Raw genomic sequence first — 20,642 nt, 5'->3', positions numbered from 1 at the left:
ACACAAGTCACTCCTAGGGCTTGAATGAAAAATGCATGATTGTACTACAATGCTGTGTTATTGTGGCATTTCTCCTCAGTTAGTAAGACTTTTTCTCTTCCAAGTGTACTTATAATGGGCTTGGTAATAAAAACCAACAAATTTCTTGGAAATTGTTTTCTAATGGTGACAGTTTGAATATTACAGAACAATAAATATTTAGTTGTCTCTATGCCATATAGCCACTTCAGTGAGTGTGACTCACTCTTTGAAAGATTACATCCTTCTTGGGCTTTCGGTGTTTGTCTCCTGGGATGCTGTGGGGTTGACCCTGGATAGCATTCACGGTCATTAGCTCATGGTGTTCTTGGGAGACATTTGAAGTCAGCTGGTGTCCTGCTGATGGAGCTGCTGAGTTCAGCATCACATCGACATAATTTCATGATGCGTTTGCATGAAGGGCTTTGGTGCCATTTCTGAGTGAGGTAAGCACTTTTGGATTGAGTTGACAAAGTTAGCTGCTTGTTACCTGATTTGCAGGGTTCTGTTTCTTGGATATCCTTGCCTTTTAGTTTCTCCACCAGTGATACACTCTAATGTGCATTATTGCTGCTTGTTGTGCAGTGCTTTTGAAGGTGAAATACAGCTAAAGAAGTTTTCTTTTGATATACCACTAATAATGTAAATCAAAGGGCTTCCCTCAAATAAAGCTATAAAGTGTGGTTTATTTTATTTTATTTTTCTAAAATGGCAGAGTTCATGGTTTCATTCAGCTAGGGTTTGTTGGTTTTATTCATCTAGGGACACTCTAGATTTGAGTAGACTTCTTGATATTCATTAGTAAAAATAACAAAATTTTCTCTACTTTTATTTGAAGAACTGCTTTCTCAATTAAAACCCTGAAAATTTGTACTCATAGGGGATAAACAGCTTCACTTTGATAGTACAAGTTAAGTATCCCTTATCTGAAATACTTGGGATGAGAAATACTTTGAATTTTTTTAAACTTTGTAATATTTACATTATACTGGTTGAGCATCCCAAATCTGAAGATCTGAAATCTGAAATGCTCCAGTGAGTATTTCATTTGTGCATCATATTGATGCTCGAAAAGTTTTGAATTTTAGCCAGGCACTGTGGCTCACACCCATAATCCCAGCACTTTGAGAGGTCAAGGTGGAAGGATTGCTTGAGGTTAGGAGTTCAAGATCAGCCTGGGCAACATAACAAGACCCCATCTCTACAAAGAATTTAAAAATTAGTTGGATGTGGTTACGTGCATGTGTAGTCCCAGCTACTTGGGAAGCTGAGGCAGGAGGATCACTTGAGCCCAGGAGTATAAGGCTGCAATGAGCTTTGATCATATCACATTGCACTCCAGCCTGGGCAACAGAGTGAGAACCTGTCTCTGAAGAAGAAAAAAAGGTTTCACATTTTGGTTAACTTCAGATTTTGGATTTGAATTTGGGATGTTCAACCTGTAACAATCACATTGGACTAAGACTGATCTGTACACCATGACTAGAGGCCAATTCTGCACCAGTGGGGATCACCAGAAACATGCAGGTCAGCAGAAGAATCAATGATTCTCTTTGTTACATGGGAGAGAGACGTCTCCCCTTCAGCTCTGTATTTTCCTGGGAGTAGATCGAGCTTCGTGGGTCCTCAAGAACTTAGTATCCTAGTGCTACCATATCCTCTATCACTACAGCAAAGTTACTAAATTGCTTTGGGCCTTGGCTTCTTTGAACAAGGTTAGTTCCTTTCTCTCCTGCATAAGGTTTCTGTGAAGCTTGAGAGAGAATATGAATAGATAAGGTCTGGCATAGTAGCCAGCACTTAGATGGCATTCCATCAATGTGACTGTTTTTTGTCCTTTATGAAATTGGCCCAATGACTATGCTTAAGAGCCAACAGGAAGTAGGTTTCCCAGAGAATCCCTCTTCATCCTGGATCCATTCAACATCACACACATGTGTGTGCATGTGTGTGAGTGCGTGTGCACACACACACACACACACAAACACGGTTTTCCATTGTCCAGCATGGAGTCTGAAATTCTACATTGACGGTATAGCCCTTTGGAGGATGGAGTAAGATTGCAGTATTTTTTGGTAATAGACACTTCTTCTCCTTGGGGTAGGATTAAACTTTAGTGCCCCATTGAGACCAGGCATAACTATGTTATCTGCTTTGGCCAATGGCATGGGAGAGGAAGTGTTGTGTGTCACTTCTGAACAGAAGTTTGATGAGCCACTCTGTACCTTGCCATACTGTTTTCCTTTGCCACATTCACAGGCAAGATATGAGTTGGTACCAGCCTGGGTCCCACAGTGGGAATCACCGTAATGGACAGAGGTTCCCTCCTCCCACTGGTTCACACTGGACATGTGGTATGATTGATAATAATCCCTGTGGTTTTAAACCACTGAGATTTGGGGGTTGTGAGCACAACATAAACTCATGAAGGGAATTTGAAGGATAGAAGTCCTGAATGGAAATACAGGAGGCTACTGAAGCCGACTTTGCATGCATCTTACAAGGATCCTTTTCTGACACTACCTGTGCCCCAGGAAGGCAGAGGTTGCAGCGAGCACCTGCAACAGAGCTATCTAATAGGGACCAGGAAGCACAGATTTGAATAAGGCCTTGGTGGGGCCAAGTGAAAAATTTGTGGGTTCAACTTTCAGTTTTAATAAAAACATCTTAGTCCCGTGATTCTCAAACTTGAATCACTTGAAGGGAGTGTTAAAACACAGGTCAGTGGGCCCCATCTCAGAGTTTCCAGTTTGGGAAGTCTGGAGTGAAGCCCAATAATATGTATTTCTAATGACTTCCTGGGTGATGTTATCGCTGTTGGCTCAGGGCCTGTCTTTGACAACCACTACCTTAGTTCCACCAGGTAAATCAGAGACCCCTTCCTTAGAATGAAAGAGACAGCTGAGAGGAAGAGGCCGCCTTGCTGAGATTCAAGCCTGTTCTTCCTTTTTTCTTTTAGACCAGACACCCTGACAGGTGACCCTAAGCGGGCCACCCACGCTTCCTGCCCAGGAGTCGATGCCACAGAGGACATGCTTGGGCGTTCCAAAATCTCCCTCTGTATTATTTGAAGATGTATCTCAGTGTTATGCTCAGAAGTATGATGAAGGGATGAATAGATGACTGGCCTAAGTTTACGAAATTTTAGGAATGAGATTCAGAGTTAGGGAAGAAGAAATGCTTTCTACAATTCATGGGCCACAAGACACATGGACACCCCAAAAGTGGAGCCCATGAAAAGTCATATTGTTATGGAGTCCGTGGAGGTATTTTAGGACTGCTGGGTACCAAGAAGTATGTGTAAACAAAGATAAGATTAAATTAATTTTATATTCCAGAGGGTAAAATGCTATGAAAGTTTCTCTCCCAGTTCAGCAAGGAAACAAATTTCAGAATCTGTGAAAATATTTAGGTAGCTGATGTGGCCACTGCAGGATTTCAGTTTTTCCCATTTGTGGTTTGGGAACTAGAGAGGAAAAGTAATCCAAGCTTTCACAGAGTCATCAAGGGTTACATGGAAACAGGAAATTAACTATCCATTAAAAAAGCAAAGAATTATGTCAAAATACTTTCAAGATTATAAACCTAATTTAGAGTTTCACAAGGACACAGTTAACATTGGAATGTATTATGTACAGTGATCTAAAAAAATTACACAGCTTCTTTTAAAATGGATGGAATAACTATATATATAGATGGTCACTAAGAACATTTATTCTTGTGAGAATGACAAGACTATGCAAGACAAAGAAAGTTCTTACTTTTGAACTATCTTTACAGAGGAAGAGTCGTTTTGCTTCTCTTCTTCAAACAGTAACTTCTATTTTTGCGTCCCCTCTGAGTCTCATGATGTTTGGCCAGCATTAGATTTCTATAAACCTAATAGAATTGATAATATGAATGGGACTTTTATAGAATTAAAATGTAAAGGAGACTCCTGGAAAGTGGTATAAAACTTTGGAGAATAAAGTCTTCCTCTGTTCTTTGCACAGGACTAAAGTAACTCTCCATATTGTTCCTTTATATTATGACCCATGGTGGCAATGACAGACCTAGAACAATACTGTTTTAAAATTGTGTCTCTCATAAAAGCAAAACCAGCCAAGAGTTCCAGGGTAGAGCAAATTAATGACTATAAGGAGGAATCACCCAGTGTTTGGGGTACTCTACTTTTATAGAGGATAGGCGAATCTCTTGCCAGTTACCGCCGTGTTATTTTAGGGAGGAAATTGACATTTCATGATGTTCCATGACTTACTTAAGTAAGAGAACAGAGAACCAACAATGAGTTTTCTATGCTTCAAGTTTGATTAACTAGGATTGTGCAAGGCTGCATTATGAGCTTTGTGGTCCTCAGCATTTTTACCTTCCAGGCCACTTCCTCCATAAAGAAAATTCAAAAATATATTTTAAACCTGCATTGGTATAAAGACAAATATATTAGTGAATTTATTTGTAAATATGCATTAATATTGTATTCAAGTTTTCCTCCTGATTTTAAAATAATGTAAAATTAAAGCAATTATCTGGACTCCTAAAAGTGTTGCAGGCCCTAGTCATTGTGCTTTCTATGCCTAGTGGGTAAATCCACTCCCAGATCATGCTTGCCTGTCAATATTGTAAAAAAAAAAAAAAAAAAAAATCCTCATTAAAAGACTGGCTTATTAGCATAAGGTCTGCGGGTAAGAGAAGGAGAATTATGTGAAATAGAACCCCAACCAACCCAAAGATACGTGCATAAGCCCACGTCCAGCCTATACCAGCTAAGCAGATACATAAAAAATAAATAATTGTTGTGGTTTTATGACATGGAGTTTTGTGGTGGTTTGTTATGCAGCAATGACTAACTGACATATAAAGTCTTGGCAGCTATTACATGGAGTTAGATTTTTTTTTTTTAGAGTGCAATGCAAAACCATTGGAAGGTTTTAAGCAGGGGAGTACACAATCTGATTTCCTTTGGACAAAGTTCACTGTGGCTGTGGGAAACAGATTAGAGTGGAGGACAGGAAACCAGTAGGAGGCTATTGCAGTCATCCAGCTGAGGAAAGATGACTTGACACGGTAGGCCTGGGGGCAGGGGTGGAAGTGGAGATGGAGAGAAAAGGATGGGAGTGCAAACGATATTTAAATTTTCTGCTAGGCCCTGTGAAGGATGTGAAAAGCTACAAGGAATTATAAGACCATGTTATGCCTTAATTGGAAAGGATGAGAGATAGATTGTTTCTGGAGACAGGAATAGAGAGTTGGTGAATTTTCTGATCACATACAGATAGTCCTGCTGAATGTTCCTAAACTCACTGAGGGCCAGATTCAACTTCTGAAATCTGTTTGTGGGAATCAAAGTTGATGGCAGAAGCAGATGGCTGTGAAGAATGCTATGGTGTAACATTTTGTGGGTTATATTTTAACAGGATGGTAACTGAGCTTTTTGAGCCTGTCTGGTCTATGCCCTCCTCAAAATTCTCCATCCATCTCCCTGTCTTCTCTCCCTTTCTATAATTTGCAACAATTTGATTTTCCCCCAAGGAAGTCTGCTTTCAGAAAAAGTTGCTTGTTTATCTTTGGTTTAGCCAAAGAAACAGAAACGTTTCAACATAACCACACCCTTATTTCACTTTGCCATATCATACAATTATAAGATGCCATTTCATTATAAAATTCAAAGAAACATTTCACACATGAATTCTTGATTCATTTCCTAGAGGCATGCAGGATTTGGTGTGGCTATCAACAGCTTCCTTGTTCTGAGGAGTGAACTGAGGTACCATGTGCTAAAGCATCTCCCTGAAAACATCTGAGGCAGGATTGAAATGAGCTTTCAGATCCCTTAATTCTTAGTTTAGTAGGGCCTCTCCCTAGATCATGCCAGTATAGCAGGAATATATTACGCACATTTTAAATCTACAGGCTTTTCAATAACTTAGAAATATATTGATCTTTCCTAAGAGATTTTCCCCATTTTTCTTGCCCATTAACATTGATATAAAAATATTAAAAATAAAGCCTAAAAGCAATGCATCTCATTAGCACCAGGATCACTTGAATAAAATAATTTTTTTTGCAGAAAGGTTTCACTTTATTGGACATTGTTCATCCATTGGTTGAAAGAAATTAAACTTTGTCAAGAATAGTATAGAAGTGGAAAATCTGCCTAAAGTTTCTGAAGAAAACCAGTGACAATCTCTTAACAATCAATGTAATGCAATGTTGTTATTCCTAGTTTTATTATATTTACATTTTTTATACTATGTTTTATACTTAGGCTTTACATTCAGAATTATTTATATTTCATTCTCATGTTAATGTTAGTTTGAGATTCTTTGAGTGATATTTACATTTGTCTGTTGATACAAATGGGAATAGATATATTTATTTTGGGGGTAGAACCTAAAAAATTGGCCAAGTCACTTCTTTTTTTCTTCCTCACAAACTGTTTTAGTCTTTGAAACTTTCATGTGTTTTGGCATCATTCAAGTCTCCACTGTGCTTCATTCCTTATTAAGAAACTCAGGCCTTAATTAACTTGCTGTCCCTTCATTTGAAACTTACTCCATTTGATAACTCTTTGTTGCTTCTAGAACGGTTGGTGCAGGCTTGTGTGGGCTTCCATAACACAAAAGCCAGATGGATTTTTTAAAGCAGATAAATTTAGTCTTGAATAGAGAACTGTGAAAAAAAGAGAAAAGAATCATTAAAAAAAAAAACCCACAAAACAAAACAAAACAAAAAAAATCTTGGTACTGATAAAACCAGTGAGAAATCACAGATTCTCAAATTAGGGGAAAAGCAAACCTTTTTTTTGTCCTTCCCCTCCTCCTTCTTCTACTTTTTAATTTGTTTTGGGCTCAAGTATTGAAAAGTTCTGTTCCCAATTAAAAACGGATCACATTTGGGTCTGAGGGGGAGTGAGCCGCCTCATGATATGAGTATGAGACAGAAGGCTGTAGATAGATTGAGTCCCTTTGATAACCAACACCACTCTCTCCGTGTGCTAATTTGCAGAATGGGGAGAATATTGGCATGTTGCCTTCAGAATCCTTTGGAAGAAAAGCAGTAGAAATATGAAAGCATTAAAGTTCTGTCCAAAGTGTTTACCTTACCTAACAAATTTATTAGGGAGTCTCAACATGTTATGGGTATAAAAATGAAACAGTTTTACACTTATACAATGACAACCCCTTCAACGAGGATATGTTGACCCACCTTTCCTGCTGGAAAGTAACTCCCTTAACAGCAATTTGGCCTGCTCCTCTAACTTTCCTGTCACTTTTGGTTATTAGAACAGTTCACTTTGTTATTTAAGATTCAGTCCTTTGTATTTTGATACTTCAGTCTCAAATCAGATTCAGAGCTTGTGTTCTCCCCCACAAGTGTTGACTCCCCCAGTCTGTGACTCCAGTGGCTTGAAGGTTGGTGGTTTGTTCTTCGTGTACTTACATCTTTCCTTCTCTCTTTGAACTCCTTTCTTTAGACTTCAGAAGCCTCCTGGATCCTATTCTGGCCCATCGTGGCATGGTCAGCAGATGAGAAACAGATGGACTGGTGTGTGGTGGGAGGAAGCTGTCCTGGTCGAGCTCTGCTTCAGGCCAGTCCTTTCTGAGGTTGGTGCTCTCAGTTCATTGGCAGCCTCCATAGAAGTGGTGTGTTTAAGGGACAGCATTCAGCTTCATCTTGGCCCCCTCCATCACTGGGAACTTCCACCTCCACCAGAGAGGGCAGTTGTATATTGGCCTTGAGCAGTGATAAACATCTCCAACTCCTTGTCTGTGCTGGGTCTCCTGTTGCTTGGTCCAGTGGTTATCCTGAATGGTTCTACGGCTCTTATCATCAGCTTCCATGTTGCTTTCCATGGAGCTATGGGAGCCACTGGAGTCCTCTTTTGTATTTCCCAGGTCCACAGAGCCTTGAAATGGGATGGGGCTGCCCATATCTCATTTCCAGGTATATTGCATGACGAGCCATTGCTGTCTTGGGCTACTGACCTAGAGCAATTACCTTCAGGAATCTCTGGTCTCTAAGTGAACACTATTTTCTATACTCAAATATGCACCTTCCCAAAACTCCAGGTGACATATATCCAGTACACACCCTTCTCTCCTCTCACCTCAGCAGGCATCAGGAAATAAAAAGGATAGTGTGCATTACCCCTCATTTCCTAGTATGCTCTCTCAATGCCCCACTCCTCTCATCAGAGAAGACCTCAAAATCTGCAGTTTAGCATGTATCCAGCCAGCCTACCTCTCTTAGAGTCACCTTCAGCATCTATTCAGGATTCCCTTGGAGATTGCCTTACTTGGTTTTGAGGAGAGAGAGGCTCCACCACTAGCCACAACTACAAAGACATGACAGAAAAAACTTTCTTCACTAGCATGCACTTCACCAAATACCTACTGAAGTAAAATATCAGGTTGTCCTCCTTCCAACTTTAAGATTTTTTTTGAATGTGGCTGCCTCTGCAAAAACAGAGCCTGCTATTAGCAAGCAACTTTATGTTACCACTCTCCCATCCCCAACTCAAGTCTTTTCTTAATTTCATTGGGGATAGTTCAGAGATGGAGCCTCTAGTAAACCTTATGGAGACATGTTTATCACCAACAACTCAAGCTCACCTTTGGACTTTGACCATGGTTCTGAGACAATAGGAAACATCTCACTCTCCATCCTACTTTGTAATTTATTGTCTTCATTTGAACTTACCAAACTCTGGTGTTTTTTCCCCTATCCTGTGCTGATTCAGACAAGGTTGTGAGTAAGCTAGCAGTTTCCCAAGCTTATGGGCTAGGCCCCTAGCCTGGCCAGTCATCCAGAAAATGTGCCCCACAGGCCACAAGCAGGATAGTATGGTGGGGCAAAAAGTTATAACATGGGTCTGAACCTTGGTCATTGGTCCATGGCTGGCTACCTGTGACCATTATCTTTTTGGCCCTCTAGAAGTGTGTTCCTGATTTCTAGAACAAAGGTTGGACTAGTAAATTTTAGTAGTAAAACCCATATTTTTTTCCAAATTGGCTGTTAAAACCTAGACCCTCTTTCTTCCCAGGCAGAGACCTCATGGCATGAAATATGGCGGCTCTGTGGTAGAAAATTTGAGACCTACTGAAGCAAAATATCAGGTTGTTCTCCTTTCAACTTTAGGATTTTTTTTTGAGCGTGTCTGGCTCTGCAAAAACAGAGCCTGCTACTAGCAAGCAACTTTATGTTTATATTTATCTGACTTTCCAAATGTCCGTTGTATACTGAGCTCACGATTAGTAAGGCCGTTTCCTTGTGTATTTTCCAATTGTTGTGAATGTTTTTAAAAGTCAAAAATTGGTGATGCTTATGTCTACTCCATACTTTGCAAAGTCAATGCTTTGAAAACTGCTGCTCTCATAGCACTAGAATAGCATTTCCCAGGAAATTGGACACTAGTCTCTTGGGATGCTCTCTGAAATGAAGAGCTTTATGGTCAAAAAAATTGTAAAACATGCAGCATTCCATGTCCTCCTCTTGGAGCTTTAGTAAGAGCTCAGAGAAATTCTGCAGCAAACAACTTGTTTAACTTTGTATGACCTGGTATTTCCCAACATTTGGAACCTATCTATTGTTTTCCCGTGTAACATTTAATGCCATTTGGTAGAAACAGTGCTCCTTCAAATACAGTGTGCAATTCACTGTCTTAGAGCAGGGGCTAACACATTTTTTTTCTGCAAAGGGTCAGATGATAAAAAATTTAGGCTCTGTGGCTTTCACTGACTCTGTTGCAGCTTCTCAACTTTGTCCTTGCTGTACAAAGGCAGCGACAGGCATATCCAAAAATGGGTGTGGCCATGTCCCAATAAAACCTTATTTACAAAAACAGGCAGTGGTGTAGATTTGGCCTATGAGCTATGGTTTGCTGATCCCAGTTTGTCCATTAAACAAGTGAGATTTATCCTGACTAGGGAAGGTACAATCTCAAATAGTGAAGCAAAAGCTTAGTTCTTTCCTGAGTAATTACTAGAACTTTGCTGAACTTTGGAGACTAGGCCACTGAGGATACCAGTTTTTCCCTGATCATCTTGAGAATTACAGCAGGCTAAGTGACTTGTTCCACACTTTAGTTTATCAGACATCTATCTAGCTGTGAAATCTTGGCCCAGCTCTGGATCTATTGCTAATCATCAGCCAGACTCACTTTGATCAAAGACAGACAATAGAACATGGAGCAAGTGGACCAACCACTTAGTATCAACTCAATTATTGTGTCTGAAATGAACCATCTATGTTTTTCAAGCTTACAAAAGGAAAATGTTATAAACATCATTAGAGGCATTCAGATGATCCTGCCTGTTTTCTGAATGGTTAACCATAATTAAATACTGTATTAGTTATCTATTTCTGCATACCAAATTACCTGAAAACTTGGTGGCTTAAAACATCTAATGTTTTCAATCTCACAGCTAGAGTGGGTCAGGAATCTCGGTGGTGTAGTTCAGTTCTCTGGCTCAGGGTCTACCATGAAGTGTTGGCCAGGGCCATGAGGACTCAACTGGGGGTGAATCTGCTTCCCAGCTCATTCCCACAGCTGACCTCGGGGCCCTTGGACTGGCAGTTCCTTGCCTCATGGGTCTCTTCCCAGGGCTGTTCACAACATATGAGTTGTTGTTCCCTAGAGGAACTTCCCCTAGAGGGAAGGCTCAGAGAAAGGAGGCGGGGAAGGCAGGCAAGACAGAAACCAAAGTTTCTTTGGAACCTTATCTGGAAAGTGCCATACTATCACATTTGCTATTTTCCACTTGTTAAAAACATGTCACTGGTTCCAGCCCACACTTGAGGAATGTGACTCTACAGAAGTGTGTATATTAGGAGTCTGGGGTCCTTGAGGGTCATCACAGAGGCTGTCTACCACATATACTAATTTCATTAAGGTCTTTTAAATTATTTATTTGTGCAATGAGGGTTCAAAGTCCCTGGCCTTGAGTAGCAAAGGAAGATGTCACAGCCACAGTAAAAGCATTAGGACGTGTCTTTATGAGTACTCAAGAGGAAAGAAAAAGAGAAGAAATAAAGTTGCATGTTGCAAGGTGGAAAGGATGGGGAAGAGAAAAAGAGAGACAAGCGAAGAATTATGGAGGCATTTTTCTAGAATTATATGTCTTCATTTGGAAGAAAGGAAGCAGACTGAAAGCTTCCTGAAAGAGATCTGGCCAGTGGACTCCTAAAAGTCCTCTTGTTCCTGCTCATTCCTCAGTTCTCTGGGTTAGAAAGTGTCTCACGTTCTCTACTCATTCATACATGTTTAACTATTATTGATCTATTATTACCAAAGTAATTGGCTGAAATTTTATAATTTTGGCTGTCCACTTGCCAAAAAAAAAGGAAAAAAAAAAAAAGAAAGATGAACAATCAGCCCCATACCAAGTACTAAAGGGGATACAATTATATAATATATCTCCTGCCTTTGAAGATCTTATATTCCAATTAAGGAAATAAGACAAACATATGGAAACAGTTATGTTAAAATTAAAGATTTAAATAACAGTTTAAGGTAAGAATAGAATGTTGTAAGGCAGCACGTGATTAATTACCAGACAAATTATATAGAATTCGTTACTATTGGAATCCAAGGGAGAGACTGATCATTGTGAGCAAGGTGATTGGGGAACATATTGTGAAGCAAATGATAAGGATCTGGAAAGGGAGAGTAAAGTAAGGGCATTCCAGGTGGATGGGATGGCATGAGTAAAAATAAGAAGGCAGGACAGGTGTTTTGGGGGAACAATGAGTTAACCAGTTTGGAGAGTGGGTTTTTGGAGGCGAGTAGTCTGAAATGAGGTAAATGGTAAGTCAGACAGCCATGCAGGAACAGGTTGAGTTTAATTATCTAACCTGTGCTCGGTCCCTGAGGCAGATGGCTCACCAACAAACATGCATGAATTACCCTCTATTAGAATTTTCAAAAAGGGGTAAGTTCCAGGTTGATTCACTGAACATCTTGGGCTCCCATCCTGTGCCTGTCTTTTAATAGCAATTGGTGGCAAATGGAAACGGTACCTGTGCTTTGTCTCCATAGCAGCAACTCACAAAAGCCTTGATGGCACCCAACTGAAAGAGCCTGAATTGTTATCACCCCCCACTGAAAGACGAGGAGGCAATACAGGGAAGGAACGTGGCTGTTTCAGGAGGCTGCGGGATTAGGGAGACAGGTATGCTGGGCACCAGGAGATCCCAACCGAAGTAGAGTTGCAAAGAGGATTCAGGGTATCAAATCATAAAGCATTCAAGTTAAGACAGCAGGAAAAGATGACACTGAGCCTGCCTTCTTCACATTCTGAGAACTTGGAACCATGGAGAAGGGTCATAGAACCTTCAGAGAAGACCTAAAGAAACCCCTAAGTAGATGTGACATCTAATTCAACACCACCCCCTCCAACTTCCTAACTTTTACGTTACTCAATCTCTCTAAATTCCATCTGCTCATCTATCAAACAGCTATAACAGTATTACTCACTATATCCATGACATTATTTTGGAAATTCAATGAGTCCACACGTGTCAAAGATTTCAAAGTGCCTCCCAAAAAGTTCTCATAACTCTTAGGTACTGCTTTTGTTGCTGCTATTGTCAATCTGTTCTTCCTGGCATCTCCATATCTTTGATAGTCATAAAAGCACATAACCACATAAGGTGGTAAAATTATAGTTTTCTCTTAGATGTAGGTCTCTTTGAAAGGCTTGCAATGACCCAAGGAAGGCTTAACATTAGAATGTCTCTGGGTTTTAGAATGTTTCTCACTCCCTCTTTCCTACTCCCTCTCCTGTCTCTGTCTCTTCCCTCCCTTCAGTAAGCCACATAGTCAATGCCTTCTCTGTGCCAGACACTTTGCAAAATACTTCTAGCATTTCTAGGCTCTGGATATGCAGATTTGGGCAAGGCCAGTAATTAATTTTTGGCTTCTGAAAGGTAAGTGATCATGTTCAGGTGTGGATTCAGATAAAGTAAGTTAGTAGGGTCTCTCAGTAGAGGAAAAAATGGGAGATTTCACCTTAAGAAGGAAGAGGATGAAAATGTGAACCCAACATGTGCTGTTTGGGAATAAATTCCAGTGGTGTGTCTGGAGCAGCAGGGGGGCATCTGTGGGTGTCCACAGGCAGCTGGCCAGCAGGCAGACAGCACAGGGCTCAGAACCAAGGCCTCATGGTGCAGGGAAGGTATGCAGACAGCACCTGGGGCCCCATTTCTGTACCTGGCCTGGCTTCCCAATCCCATCAGCTGCTAAATTATGGGGAGGAGAGTACCATGAAGGCAACAGAACTCATCTTCTTTTAATTATTATTCTATGGTAGTATGGTCATGACTTGTATTTAATATCTTCTGGCTGGCAACAATGTACTGAATGCTCTGCAGACCACAGCATTAAGCATGGCTGGCCATTGGCTGTTATGCAATGGGCTGACATCTTAATTCTACAGACATGAGATGCTTGGGGAAGAAAAGGAAGGCTCCTGTGGCACCAGGGCAAATAGCAAGATGGTAGCTCCTTGGTCCCAGACTTGGAGTCCTTGACCTCAGCCTCTGTCCAGAGGACCCTTCCCACAGTTGCACAGGAGGACGCTGATTTATGATACTTCAAGAGGTGTTTTCAAAATGAGTGGGCACAGAAAAAGTATCTAAAAGAGTTTAAGATATTAGTTTATTTCAGATATCCAGGATACTCAAGAAGACTGCAGTGAGAAGGGATCCCACAACAAATTATGACCAAAAATAGCTAAGAATATTGCATTTCCAATTTGCCAGTATGCTAGTGGCGTAGGAGGCTAAAGGCTGGTATGAGCTCAGCCCGGGCTTTTGCCTGCATTGTTGGCATCCCAAATTAGCAACAAGTGTCATCAAATATATGAACTGGGAGGAATTCCAAAGGAACCAAATCATTGCTCTCCAAATAGATGGAGAGAGGATGTAGTGAGGGGTCAGAAGTGGAGAGGACAGGCACAGGAAACCTTTGTGGTGTCATTTCTGTCCCCGGACAGGATGCCGGAAGGAGAGAGGTCAAAGCAACAGGAAGTCTAGCATCACGGTACAAAACGTTATCAAGACTGACGGGATTTTAATTGTTTCATTCTTTGGGGCAAGTGCTGTGTGATCACTTAGCCATCGAATCTCTATTGTGTTATGTTTTGTAAAATTTATTTTTAATTTAAAGTCAATATAGGAAAGGTTGAACAAACAAAGGTAGAGGTGGGAGTGCAGTGGGGGAAGAGCTTGTTAAAGTAAACGATCCAAAAACTACAAAATTGCTGGAGGACTTTTGTGTAGGTCTCTCCCAAGCTGCATTTCCCACTGGACATCTGGATTATAATTCAGAGTACCAGTTTCTGGCTTTTGGCCCTACTCAGATCCTCTGAGTTTCCAGTCTTACCTAAGTAATCTTCCCTAGAGGCGTTTATGTGATAAACTCTATCCACTCCCCTGGAGGTGTATGTATCAGAAAGTCCTTTCAGTAGGCCACAGAGAGAGAATATAAACTCCTGCACCTCCTGGGCTGCCTGAAGTTCCCCTCAATCACACAAGTCCTGCTGCTTTGGCTGTTGGTTAGCATGACAAAAGCAACTCTTCAACTTAGGCTACTCTCTTCTAAAGTCTAAGAGACAATTGATAGCATCATCCCCTCAAATCTAGGAAGAAACTATGAAATGACATACCTCTTTAGAAAATGATTTGCTCATAGAAGATCTCAGTCTATATCCACGAGAGAGAAAGAGCTTAAGTGCCATTCAGATTTACATCTCTCCAAGTATGAGGGGTTAGGGGGTTGGATAGTATAGCTCACAAACATGCCCTTGGAGTAAGGAAAGCTCTCAGCATTTGAAAGTGTTCTCCAAGCTGATGCGGTGTTGTGTTCCAGGTTCCTCTGAGTAGCTCCTAAACTCAATCTGAGTTCTTTGCAGCAACCTGCATGGTGCCCAGGAGCTGCCCATTTGCCATTGGCCTGACTAGTTGGATTTTAGTTGCTGGACTCTAGTCCAGGGAACCTACTCTGAGCCACCCTCCATCTGAACTTCACTGTATTCATATTCTCCCATGATTTCAGGGCTATACTAAGACTGGGATAAAAACTGCTGAGTGCTGGCATAACACAAGATGGAAAATATGGGCTATCTCACATGGCTAGAATCCCCATACCCTCCCATAGGAAAACAGGTCTAGCCATTCAGCCCCAGAAGTATATCTTGGCCATTTTCTGAGAATAAGAAATATAAGGCTATTTAAACTGTATTTAGAATATCCCCAATCTTCAGATTAGATTGATGACAAAGATTTCAGAAAGAAATATCATTTGTTCATTCACTTATTAATTCAAAAAATACCTATTAGATACCTACCATGGGCAAGGCACTCTGCTGGATGCTGGGTAGATACGAGTTAAGAGGACAGACATTTGTCAGCTCCCATGGATAACACACAATAAAGCAATAGAGCCATTCTTAATTGTGATATGCGCTGGGAAGATAACCAGCAAGGGACTGAGATGGACGGGATCTTTTAGCTGGGTGTTAAAGGCTTACTTGAAGAGTTGACATTATCCTGAAAAGAAGAGGGGTTTCTTTTTGAGAAAAAAAGGAGAGGAGAGGGAGAGACTATCAGTAGAGAGAGCAAAGAACATGTGCACAGCCTTGAGGTGAGGAAAAGCTTGTGTGCTCCAGGGGTGGAATGAGAGGAGCCCAGTGGGGCTAGAGGATTGTGACCCAGGGAAAGAGGAGTCAAGATTGGAAAGAGTCAAGGGCAAGATCAAGGATGGCCCTAAAAGCCAGAATGGGAAATTGTTTTACTCTGAATGTGGCAGGAAGCTAAAGAGTTGTGATTAGGGCTCATTAAATGAATGAAGGCGAGTGACATGATACAATTAATATTTTTTCATTTGTGCTTCTTCATTGAGAATAGATTGGAGAAGTGAGAAGAGGAGCAGAGAGACCAGCTGGGAGCTGCTGTAGTAACCAAGGTGAGGGAGATGGTGGTCCGGACCAGTGCTTCGCATGGAGGTGGAGAGAAGTGATATAACTGATTTAAGTCAACCAGCTGCTTGATCCAAATAATGCCAAATGAGTTTATTGCCATCTCTTCATATTTTACAACCAGATCACTTCTGCATAAAACCACATAGAAGAATAAGAAGGGAAAAACAATCAAGCAATAAACTGTTCATATGAAAATAGTTAAATTCTCCAACAGTTGATTTTTAAAATATTTTCCTAAAATCTATTAAGATTTGTTCAAAGTAATTCTTCTATGGAGGCACATCTCTGGACTGAAACAACCAGCCTTTGCCTTTGGTGTGGTCCTCTTTCAGTCAAAATGGCTAACAGGCTATGCAGAAAATCAAATTCCAAGTTACTCAAATGTGGAGAAAATCTGGAGGTCTGGTATGGGCATCTTTTCAAAATGTTTTAATTACACATCGATTTACAAATGACATTGTCTGGTATGGTAGTTTTAAAAAAATCATCATTTTTAAACATCTGCCAAATTTTAAATGGTAGTTTTTCATGAAAGTACAAAGAAAACTTCATCCACGATCACGAAATTTTCCAACTCATATATCCTGATGAAAACAAAGACTTTCTATGGACAATTGTTGAACCACGCCTGACCTTGGACCCTGTGCTATCTACCCTTCTCAGTGTCATTCTCTATCTAGTTTGACTTTTCCAAATTTAATCACTAAGATATTCAGACATTATTACAAAATATTATTATAAGCCCTTTAATTACCTTGATAATATTACTGGCAATATTAAAAACTTTTAGCAGTATCTTTCATGGTGTGTGCTTTGCCTGAAAAGGAAAGATATCTCTGATTAAAGTTTGAAACCGTTAATAATATAGAACACCATACAAATGACACTTTTCCAAATTAGAAATTTTAAGATCAAAGATTATTTACGGGCTTATATTTGTATCTAATTTTAACATTTTTATGTAGAGACGAGGTCTTGCTGTACTGCACAGACCAATCTCAAACTCCTGACTTCAAGCTATCCTCCTGCCTCAATCTTTTATTTACTTTTAATGCTATTCTTTGTTCACTTTGTTGAGATATCTAGGTCAAAGCCTAAAGGCCATGTATTTTAATTTCAAGGCTGCATGTTTATATCCTCTCATACCACTAACATCCTGGCTAATGTCTTAATGACTAATTTTTTCCAGTTTTACCACGGAATTGTCTTGAAGTTGGTGCATATTTCACAGACTCCAATCTGAAGTGTGGATCACAGCATTTGTTAGAAACGAGTTGACTTTGGCTCTTTTTCACTCTGAGATGGAATCTAATTGGACCTGTTATCTTGATTTTTATTGGTCAAAGCTTTCATTTCAGGCCTCCTAATAGGATGCTGACCAGCCAATGGATTGTTTGCCTTTGGTCAGGTGTTCACCCTCTGGTCCAATTAGCCAAGGCCAAAATGTAGTAGGGAATTGTAGCCAAAGAATGGATAAGGAATTTCCTAAGGCAGTCTTGTTCAGCAGGTGCTATGTCAGTTTTTAGAAGAGTTTGTGGTTGTGATAATTGCTCTAAGGGTTGGCCCATACTGCGTATGATCTAAGGATCTAAGAATAATTTATTACCAAAGTAGCAAAAGAACTTCTTGTAAATAACCTCTGACAAATATTTTTTATTGGCGTGTACCCTAAAGATAGCAGTACAGTGAAGCTCCAGTAACTGAAAAGATCCTGGATTGGTATTAAGAAATTAGAGTTAAAGGCTTATGTAACTGTCTTATAGATAATTTTAGGCAAAGCAGTCTTGAAATAAATTCTGCTAATCAGTTAAAGAAACAGTTGAATTTTTTTAATGGCAAGAGCACTAGTCTTAGAATCAGGAACCATGGGTTGGCTCTGAGACTCTCTGTCTCATCTTGGGGAAATCATTTCAGCTTTGTGGCCCCACCCGGTGTTTTCCCGGAGCCCATAAGATGAATGTTGTAATAGGCTACTTCTACTTCTAAAGCATCCTTGATCTGAAATTTGAGAAACAGAACTGAGAATCAAAATGAAATAAAAGCTTGAATAGATAAGTTAGGAGACCAAAAAAAAAAAAAAAAAAAAGCCAGAGAGAAATCATTTATAGAGCATTCACTATGATATCCCGTGCGCTTTACACATGTTGACTTCTCATTCCTCAGAGAAAGGCTCTGAGGTTGTATCCAGTTTACAGTAGAAAACAGGTAAGATACCTTGCCCCAGCCATACAAACTGTAAACAGTGGAGTCAACCCAATTTTGTTTAGCGAAAAGAATAATAAAGTGCTTTCCATCATACCAAATTCTTCCTTAGATGCAGGGAGAAACAATGCTTATGGAAAAATAGAGGCAGGTAAAAAAAACAGTAATGTTTTACAAAGAAATAACAGCATTTTCACTAAATGATGTGGAGCTTGGGTTGAGAATGCTGATATATGACTCAGAATTCAAACCTTTTGCACTGATTGTTTTCACTTAGATTTTATGAAAGCTGTAGGTGTGTGAGTTAACGAGGAATGCTTCAGCACTTCCCTGGTCATGCATAAACATCTACATGCAAAACAGCAAGGAGTGCTCTGTTTATCACAGCTGCAGTCAAGCCAACAAAACTGTTTCTACCACTGAGGATGAAATTTGTAAAATTTTCTCTCAAAAAATAAAATAAGCCTCTTGTTTGATTGCCATTCCTTTGAATTTCCTGCTCAAATGCCATGATTCTATTAAGTTTCCTTTGAAGTCTCTCAAAGGAATGGAGTCACTAAGAGAGAGTCAGGCTCAAGGTTTTAATTGTGAAAGTCACTTTGACCAACCAACCAACCAAACAAAAACACCAGATTTAAAGCAGCATCAGAAGTCCCTCCTGTTTATAACATGCACCTTTGTTAACATAAGACAAATAAGAATGCTAAGTATAATGGAAATCAAAGGACTAAGATCTTACATTTACATAGGCTAGCATTGTGCAAAACCCTATCCCCTTTGGAAAAACCTAAATATTTTTCCCATGAGGAATCTGCTCTTGAAGAACTGCCACCAGGTGAGAATCAACATCGAAGTTTTAGTTGAGCTTTGCCTTCCAAATAAAAATGTAGTTTCAATCCTTTTTCTAACCGCCCAGAAATTTAGGTCTATCCTTTCTGGGAGAATTAGCCCCTCTGCATTGACAATTGCTGGCATGTGAATTTCTTTAGCCAAGTTATCACATTAATTCTCTCAACTACCCTGTGAAGTTGGTAAATGGAGCAGATGTTGTTAAATTCATGGGAACACAAGGAAACTGAGGCTCACAAGTTAGTTATTTTCCCCAAACGTTCCAATAAATAAGCAATGAAGCCAGAAGTTACTCATAGATAAGTTCTTCCATTATGTTCTTACCACTATAGCATACTGCATGGTCAATCAAAGCAAGCATAAAAGTGAAGTTGGCCAAGGGGGGTGGATCACGAGTTCAGGAGATTGAGACCATCCTGGCTAACACGGTGAATCCCCGTCTCTACTAAAAATACAAAAAATTAGTGGGGCATAGTGGTGGGCACCTGTAGTCCCAGCTACTCGGGAGGCTGAGGCAGGAGAATGGTGTGAACCCAGGAGGTGGAGCTTGCAGCGAGCCAAGATAGCACCACTGCACTCCAGCCTGGGCAACACAGCAAGACTCTGTCCCAAAAAAAAAAAAAAAAAAAAAGGAGTTGTCATTTATTTGGTGGATGGGAATTTGTAGAAGACAGTCACTAAGAAAACTGGGTAAATTCTTATTATGCTAGTATGTTAGTCTCTTTTGAAGAACAATAGTCCATATTTGCTTCCTCTCACTCTTGGAAAGTGTGAAAAATCCACAACATGAGATTTGGGCAGGGACAAAAACCGAAACCAATATGTGTACCCACCCAAAGCTCATGTTGAATTGTAATCCCCAGTGTTGGAAGAGGGGCCTGGTGGAAGGTGGATTGGATCATGGGGGTGAATTTCCCCCTTGCTATTCTCATGATACAGTGAATTCTCCTGAGATCTGGTTGTTTAAAAGTGAGTAGCACCTTTCCCTTCTCTCTTCCTCCTGCTCCTGCCATGTAGATGTGCCTGCTTCCCCTTCACCTTCCACCATGATTGTAAGTTTTCTGAGGCCTCCCCAGCCATGCTTCCTGTACAGCCAGTGGAACCTTGAGCCAATTAAACCCCTTTTCTTTATAAATTATCCAGGCTCAGGTAGTTTTTTATAGCAACCTGAGAATGAACTAATACAATGACTAAGAACTTCCCTGATGTGCTTCTGAAATAGTCTATATGAGGTGTATCTCTGTGTTATTCCAAGACCAGATCTATAAGTAAATTTTTACTGTTTATTTTGAGACAGAGTCTCACTCTGTTGTCAAGGCTGGAGTGCAATGACACAACCATGGTTCACTGCAGCTCAACCTCCCGGACTCAGGTGAATCTCGTGCTTCAGTTTTCCACGTAACTGGGACCACAGTTACTACACCCAGCTAATTTTTAATTTTTTTGTAGAGACAGGTCTCACTATGTTGCCCAAGCTGGTCTCAAACTCCTGGTCTCAAGTAATCCTCTTGCCTTGGCCTCCCAAAGTGCTTGGATTATAGGCATAAGCCACCATGGCAGGACTATAGATTTTTAAAGTTGAAGGTGCACAAT

General features: G+C 40.3%; 1 long non-coding RNA gene across 1 annotated transcript; it reads left to right on the top strand.

The window, feature by feature from the left end:
* The first annotated feature begins 277 nt into the window (after positions 1-277).
* On the top strand, positions 278-18,681 carry LOC104003162 (uncharacterized). The gene is made up of 3 exons (XR_675707.4): positions 278-464; positions 7,493-7,622; positions 15,925-18,681. It is a non-coding gene; the product is annotated as an uncharacterized LOC104003162 (long non-coding RNA).
* The last annotated feature ends 1,961 nt before the right edge of the window (positions 18,682-20,642 follow it).

This window comes from Pan troglodytes, chromosome 17, assembly GCF_028858775.2.
Source record: "Pan troglodytes isolate AG18354 chromosome 17, NHGRI_mPanTro3-v2.0_pri, whole genome shotgun sequence".
Lineage (NCBI taxonomy): Eukaryota > Metazoa > Chordata > Mammalia > Primates > Hominidae > Pan > Pan troglodytes.
This window is presented reverse-complemented; position numbering and strand designations above follow the sequence as displayed.